The sequence below is a fragment of the Bos indicus x Bos taurus genome, chromosome X, assembly GCF_003369695.1.
Source record: "Bos indicus x Bos taurus breed Angus x Brahman F1 hybrid chromosome X, Bos_hybrid_MaternalHap_v2.0, whole genome shotgun sequence".
Classification (NCBI taxonomy): Eukaryota; Metazoa; Chordata; class Mammalia; order Artiodactyla; family Bovidae; genus Bos; species Bos indicus x Bos taurus.
In genome coordinates, this window is record NC_040105.1 from 90178698 (window position 1) to 90186456 (window position 7759).

At 42.1% G+C, this 7759-nt stretch overlaps 1 pseudogene; it reads right to left on the minus strand.

Moving 5' to 3' along the window:
• Positions 1-2239: 2239 nt before the first annotated feature.
• On the minus strand, positions 2240-6179 carry LOC113887769 (annotated as a pseudogene).
• Between the last annotated feature and the right edge of the window lie 1580 nt (positions 6180-7759).

Genomic DNA, 7759 nt, shown 5'->3' on the forward strand with positions numbered 1-7759 from the left:
TGTTCTGAAAGCAGCCTAGTCAGGAAGCAGTCTCAAAGTATACGGTCTTGATCATCTCATGACGATGTGCGGCAAGGGGCTCTCAGGAAAGATATTAAGTCTGGATCATCCACATGGCACCTTTGCATGGGAACATGGTGGCTCTGAACTGCCTTCCACTCACTTGACCAAAGCAATAAGACTGACCAGTATGGGTGAAATGAGTGTGTGTCTGTGTGTGCCTGTGCACGCGTCCACATGCATGCTGAGTTGTGTCCCATTCTTTGCGACCCATACACTGTAGCCTGCCAGACTCCTCTGTCCATGGGATTTTCCAGGCAAGAGTACTGGAGTGGGTTGCCATTTCCTACTCCAGGAGACCTTCCTGACCCAGGAATCGAATCTTTGTCTCTTGTGTATCCTGCATTTGAAGGTAGATTATTTACCATTGTGCCACCTGGGGAGCCCAAGGTAGGTTTAAAGAGAAGGAGTGTTTTCTAATTTCCTTTGTCCTTGAGGAATCAACCTGAAGAAATGTAACCACTGCTTTAAAGGAACCAGCTCCACTTGGCTGGATTGGATCAGAGCTCATGTCATCCTAAGTCTTGAGTGCCTTTTGGTCTGGAAAAGTGGCTTGTCTCCTACTATACACAACTGGGACATTCCCTCTGTAATTATGAATTGTTTTAAATAAACTAAAAGAGAATGTCTTTGATCACTAGAGTTTATCAGTGTTGGATTGTTTCCACTGTGATGTTCTGAAACTTTTTCGCCTCGAAATATTAAAGCAGCTCATGTTAGAGACACTTTAATATGAACGTTTTATAGTTGAGACATTACATATATTTTACTGTTTATAATAAATGCCATCTATACAAAAGCCTGGCTGTTAATTTTAATATTGGCACAAGATCTGTTTTCCATGATATGTTAACACCTACAATTTCACTAACTGTTGAGGCTATTTTTTATTGAGATTCTGAAGCCAAAGGAGTCTTGTGTTCCTTTTGTTCATTTTTCCTATTTCCTTGAAATAAGAGATTGTGTATGGGCTTCACTGTGAAGACTTCAGATCAATCTTTGTATTACACTTGGTTATCTCTTAGCTATATAACTTCTGAGTGCAAATCATTGAATTCTTCAAAGAAACATTATAAGGAATAAATCATAATAGGTGTGAAGGAAAGCACAGTGTTGGGATACACCTCACCGAGCTGATGAAAGGGGTTGAGGCAACAAAGGAGGAGAAATGCCTGAGTGATCTCAGTGACGATGCAGAGATGGAACAGACCAGAACATGGGGAGAGCTAACGAGTGGACAGAGTGTTCTGGTTAGGAATGTGACCCCAGGAGGCAGACAGGACCTCACTGGCAGATGGAGTCCAAAGGACCTGGGGTCAGAGAGAAACTAAAGAGAGTGTTATGGTCTCCAGGAGGTGTGGGGGACCCCTTAGTCATGAATCCTTCTGCTTTATGCCTGCTTCTTACTTTAAAGGAGGCTCTGGGAACTTAGCATCAGCTCAGCTTCCCTACTGTCAGCGGACCTGGTCCTTCTCTGCCCTGTAGACCAGTGACAGACACGGGGCACTTTACTCCTTACCCACGTTGTACACCATATCAGTGTATAAAGGGGCAGTGTAGTGTCCCATGGAAGCAACTATGGTCCTTCCCCAATCAGTCCTACACCCGGATGGCCTCAGATCCCTGGAGTGTCCCATCAGTTGCCTCTGAGCCCTGTCTGCTCACCTGGCACCCCCACTCTTCACTCCAGTCAGGATGGACTCCCCATCCCCTCCTTTCCATCTAGCCCCCTTAGGTCCTGCCCACTATCCCAGGCCCAGCTCCTCTCAGGAATTTCTGATGACTCCAGTGAGCCCTTCCTCCTCTTTTTAAATTAAGGGGGTTCTATAGAGGTAACACTGGAGAAGAAAACGGCACTCCAGCATTCTTGGCTGGGAAATCCCATGGGAAGAGGAGCCTGACGGGCTACATTCCACAAGGTCACGAAAGAGGCGGACACGACTGAGCGACTAAACAACAACACACACTTCCGCCTCTTTTGGACTTTTTATGTTTTTCTTGGGTAACCTCTTCCCTCTCCCCCAAGTTCTTCTTCTCCCTGTCCCTCAGTTATCCTTTTTTATTTTCCTATTACAAAATGGGAAGTAGTAACAATGACTACCTCACAGGGATGCTGTGAGCTCTGAAAGTGACAATACATTTTATAAACCCTGGTAATGAGAAACGTTATCTATATTTATTTCTACTTATAAATCTTTATTGCAATTTCTCTCACAGTAGGCATGAAAAATATAGAATGCAGTGTGTTGATTATTTACAAGAACATTTGGGGATGCATTTAGTGAGCATATTAGCTCCTGAAGACTGTGTAACAAAACTTCACAAACTATGTTGTCTGAAACGTAAAAAATGTATTCTCTCATAATTCTGGAGACATAAAGCCCAAAATCAGCATGTTGGGCATGACCCTGCTTCTTCCATATGTTCTGGGGTAGTTTGGGTCTGAATGCTTCTGGAGCTCCTTTGTGGCAGCAGGGCCCCAATCTCCTCTTCCATCTTCACATGGCCTTCTTGCCTGTATGACATCTCTCTCTCCTTCTCTTCTTTTTCTTTTTATCAATTATTTTCATTTCCGGATTCTCAAGCTCTGCACAGTTTTAGTACTCCCTGAGAAATTAAACACTGTCATATCCCTTCCATGAAAATGGGAAGAAAAAAAATGGGAGGAAACGCATCAGTATATACTAATGACTGACACAAAACATTTACTAGTTTATCACAAAAATGCATTTATGATAGGAGCATCAGAAAGAGTAACTGAAAAATTAAAATTTACCTTAAAAATATGTTAGAAAACTTTACACAGACAAATAAGTGGCTATATATGTAAATCCTAAATACATTACAGTATTTTATATCCATTTTGGTAATGGACTACTCCAGGAAGATGTAATTACGAAACTTTAAATTCAAGGAGTTCTAAAAATGTAAAGCAAAACAGGTCTTAAAAAATATAGGTTTGATGAAAAGAGAGATTTTTGTCTATTTAGACAAATCTGGTTAGTTTCTAACTACACTTCATTTCAGCACAATCATCACTCAGGGGACAATCTTTTATGAGAAAGGGGAAATTAAAGTTTAAATTACCTTCAGAATTCTACCCATTATCACCCAATCAATACTGAAGTATATGTCATCAAGTATGCAAAATTACAGAATTTCAGTTATGAAATTTGGAGGCAAAAAGCATAATTATGTATAAAATCACTGACAAATTTAAGCTAGTATTATTAGCTTTAGGACATTTTTTGTATTATAACCTTAAAAGGATGGCAAACTAGACATCAGCAGAAATGCTGTTAAAGCTGTTGGGTTTTTTTTTGCTCCAAGTTTTTCATATGAATGAAATAAAAGTTTAACAGTCTCTAAGTTAAATTTCACAGGTGAAATTGCTGCTCTCTGATTTAACTTTTGGGGTAAGACAGGGCAAAATCCAAGTATCATCTCTTCCATTTTTGTGCATAAACACAAATAAGAGTCAGTATCAATACAAATGACAACATACGGAGACAACATGTTTAGTCAGGTTCTATAACACAGGATACTAGGACATAACTCTGCTACAGTAAATTCCCGTTTTGTGTTTTGGAAGAGCAGCTTACATAGTATGGTGTGAAAAGCAGTAAAACGCACATGCTTTTTGTGTCATTTAGCAAAGAAAGACAAGAAAGAATATATTGCCAAACTCCACCTGCTACTCCATCCTAGACCCAGTTGTCTATCATCCACTCAGTTCCAGTACTTCCAAATTCTCAATCTACCCCACTCAGTCTCAAGCCAAGATTAACTCCTTTTGCACCAACTCTCCTTTCTCTCAGCTAAGTCATCATTTTCCAGAAAAGTCTGATTTTTCTGACTCCACGATTTAACCCATTTGAAGTCAAAGAAAATGCTGTAATACTGAAAACAATCAAACTAGAGATGGAAATTAGTGTTGTGGAAGATACATGTCAAGTGCTCTGCAAAGGTAATGAGAAACTTGCAAGAAAACAGATTTTAAACTCTGCCTGGCTTCCTTAGTTACTCGGTATACGATAATGTTGCTCTGATTACTAGTCAGGACAATAAAGTGCTCAAAGGCACTAAAATATGCATCTTGGGGGGAAATGCATGGACATTAAGATTTCCTGGGAGTTGGCCAAGGCATTTTTACATCCATAAGGACTGTCAACTTAAACTTAGTCTGTCACAGTTATTAAAAAAAAGGAAAGGAGTGGAATTCTTGCTTACAACTGGGTTTGGCAGAAACACATCTGTATACTCTGCCTCTGTGATCACACAGGCCTTTAATTAGGGACAATGAGTGTGCCCACAGAGCAGCACTAATGAAAAATTTATAAGGAGTCTATGATAGAGCTTCACAATCCAGCTTTACTAGGTTGTAAACACTCTTCTTACCCAAGCATTACTTTGTGTATCTGTGAAACATCTGAAAAATACTTTTCTTTGACTTACCAGGCTGTAGGGAATGAGTCATTTTATGTACAAGCATCTACAGTAGAACTTGGTACTTTCTTGCATTAACTGAACAATGTTCCAACTGGAACCTAAAGGAAGGTTGCCAATGCTCACTTTTCAGGCTCTGTGAGGTGCTGGATGCTCTAGATCAGTTTGTCTGTGGAAGCTTCTCTCTTTGGCATGCTTCCTCTGTCCATTTAGTAATTTGCCTGGAGGTGACGACGTAGCTCGTAACTGACATTCATCTGGGGATCCTTTTAGCCAGGTTGGCCTCATTTGTTCTTGATTCACCTCTTTCTGAAGCTGCAATGCTAATAACCTATCCTGTTCTTCTTGTTTATGTCTCGCAAAAAATAGACGTTCCAAATCTAACAGTTTTGGGGTGAAGTGAACTTGTTTACTCTTGTTCGGAGGAAACTTTGAGGAACATTTTCCTTCTTTTTGTAGAATAGCATGGATTGCTGACTGCTTCAGACAAAGATTCCTGGTTTTTTGCTCTGGAGATGTCCTTATTGGTCAGTAGGTGAGACTCCTCATTTTCTGTCACAGCTGTGTTATTTTTCAGTGTCTGTGTCACATCTGACACTGTACATCCACTCTCCGTTTCGCCATAAGGCTTAACTGCAGTTTCTCCAGAAGAGGAAACTCCAGCTTTAGGCTCTTCATGACTGATGACACGTAACTCTCTTTCATGACTGATTTGTTTTGTTTTCACTTTTCCTTCAAGCTACCATTCTCCACCACTGGCACATAACTGAGGTCTACTTCAGTGACTGCAGTGAAGCTTCTGCATCTTGCTTTTGAACTTCAAGGTGTATTTGAGGAGAAAGCGCTGGCATATCTTCCTCAACTTCTGTGTCTTGCCATGTAGGGTTCTTCCCATCACCGCTGTCAGTTTCCTTGGACCTGGAGGTTTCCTGTCTTCTTCTACAACTTCAGACTGTGACGCTGACTCAAGTTGAGATTTTGGTGACAAATACTTCTGAATATCGCCAGTGTTTTTTCGTTTGCTCTTCCTTTTCCTTTGTGACTCGGTTGTTGGCTGGATTAGATATTTTGGAATACGAGAGGAGAGCCGAGACACGTTCCTCACAGACATTGCTAATATTAAGGCTTAGCCTTCTTGCCAGCGCTTCTTCTCTTTTCAGTTGTTCTTCCATCTCTCTCTGCCTTTTTTCTGCCTGTCTCTTTTCCTCTTCTTCCTCCTCTGCCAGTAATCTCTGTATGTATTCTTCACTGGCTTTGTTTTCTCCCTCCTGAATGGCTCATCGCTCTGCCTCCTCCTTGCTTCTCTGCTTTTCATATTCTCTTCTTAACTCCCCAGGTTGACTTAATAGACGAACAGGGAGATAGTCATCAATGATTTCCTCTGATTGTTGCCCAGAGACTCTAAGCCGGGATTCCTCTGGATAGTGTTTTTGAATTATCTCCCACAGTTCCATATTGACAAGAGAATTTCTTCAGGTGTGGTACCGAGTCCACGAAGAGACCCGGCAGCGACAGAAAGGACAGCACAAATGTGCCTTCTCCACAGTCGATTTGAAGCATGCTTTACAGAGCGTGTGGTTGCAAGGCAGTGTCACAGGCTCAATGAGGATTTCCAGACAGATGTGGCACTGGCATTCCAACAAGGAAGGGATGGTATCTCTGAGTACAGCCATTCTAATATGCTATAAGGTGTATTCACATCAATACCAGAATTCCAGGATTGGGAGCTTCAAATGTCTTCTGTGGGCCAGGAAAACAGTACGACCCCAGAAGGCGGTGTGTTTGTCGGTGTTAAAGACAAGTATCCCAAAAGGAAGCAAACTAACCTTGACTGTTCCCAGGCACTGCCAACCGTTGCAGTAGGGCAGTGGTGGGCGCAGGGCTCTGTAGTGAGGCACAAGGCAGGCGCCAAGTTCCATTCCTCCCTGTTCGCAGGTGAGGCTTCTCCCTCAGTTCTGAGCAGCTAAGCCCGAGACTGCTGAGGTGCACAGGCCCCAAGCCACCACTCCACAAAGACCAAAGCTTCTTCCAGGATGCCGCCTCAGCAGAGGAACTTCCGTTTGACCTTTGCTGTGGGGTCGACTGCACCTGTGCACTTCTCAGGGCTCTGAGCCGACCCTCCTCTCTCTTGTGCAGTGCAAGTCGCCCTGGTGTGTCTGACTCTTTGCGACCCCGTGGACTATACAGTCCATGGAATTCTCCAGGCTAGAATACTGGAGTGGGTAGCCTTTCCCTTCTCCAGGGGATCTTCCCAACCCAGGGATCGAACCCAGGTCTCCCGCATTGCAGGCACATTCTTTATGAACGGAGCTATCAGGGAAGCCTAATCTTGGGGTCGGCGCTGTAGCAATCTCAAAAGGTCTAGTGAGGTCACAACGCTCTCCCTCTCGCCTTTTTCTTATAGGACACCAATCATTCATTGTAGAGTCTACCCTAAATACAGGATGATTTAATGTCAATTTCATGATTTCATGTAGTTTCATGCCACAGACCTTATTCCCCAAATGGTCTCATCACAGGTTCAGGGAGTGCGGTTTGGACATGTCTTTTTCAGGACATATGTCAACCCACTATAGTGATAGGAGGGTTGGAAAACTAAAATGAGATGTTACCTTTTGTAGATCAGTATACAAACACATCCCTACATGCGTAAATATATAAATTCCTGCATAAGAAAGAATATAATATATTCTTGAACTATGAAATGCAGATAAAAACATTCAGCAGGTGTTTTGGGGTTGTATGTTTTGGGGAAAGGTTGCTTTTCTGCTCTTTTTTTATATTATTTATTTTTTACCTAGGAGAGATGTCTATTGTTCTTGCAAGTGTGTAAAACATAAAATGGCAGGGAAGCAAGTACATTCTTACTGCACCCCCATAAAAGCCTTTAGAACGGTAATATTTTTCAGGGACAGGAAGAGAGATGAGAGGTTGAGGAAGCCCCTTCCTCCATGTAACAAGAAAATTCCCCTCCAATAACAACCAAAATGATGAACATCGGGGCTTTAAATTTCTTGTTATTAAATTGGAGGAAAATATTGGACCTCAGTTTGACATTTTAAATTTTTAAATGGAGGATAATTGTGTTACAATGTTGTGCTGGTTTCTGCCACACAACATTCCAAATCAGTTGCCACTATGTATGTGTATCCTCTCCCTCCCCACTCCCCTCCCCCTATCCTTCCCCTTTAGTTCATATAAACCCCAGTCTGGGTTCCCTGTGTTATATAGCAACTTCTCACTAGCTGTCTCT